The sequence below is a fragment of the Rhincodon typus genome, unplaced genomic scaffold (genome assembly GCF_021869965.1).
Source record: "Rhincodon typus isolate 14 unplaced genomic scaffold, sRhiTyp1.1 hic_rhity00000422, whole genome shotgun sequence".
NCBI classification, from domain to species: domain Eukaryota; kingdom Metazoa; phylum Chordata; class Chondrichthyes; order Orectolobiformes; family Rhincodontidae; genus Rhincodon; species Rhincodon typus.
This window is the reverse complement of record NW_025966060.1, coordinates 18,022-18,264: the sequence shown is the minus strand read 5'-3', so window position 1 is coordinate 18,264 and position 243 is coordinate 18,022.

Sequence of the window (243 nt, the reverse complement as noted above, 5' to 3'; positions counted from 1 at the left end):
GACAAGGTTAGCACAAGACAGTAACTCGATGAGGCACACTTCATTAAAACTGCATTGCAAATACAAAAATGAAGGGCAGTAGTCCAATCGGCCCATCCAGTTGCTGCTATACTCCTTCTGTGTATACGCAACTCTCTGCACTGCTCGACATTAAAAGGGAAATAGGTGTCGGGTTTGGAAGGTGCCATCAGATGGAGGAGCCTTGGCGAGTCACTGCGGTGCGTCGTGTAGAGGGTACACACT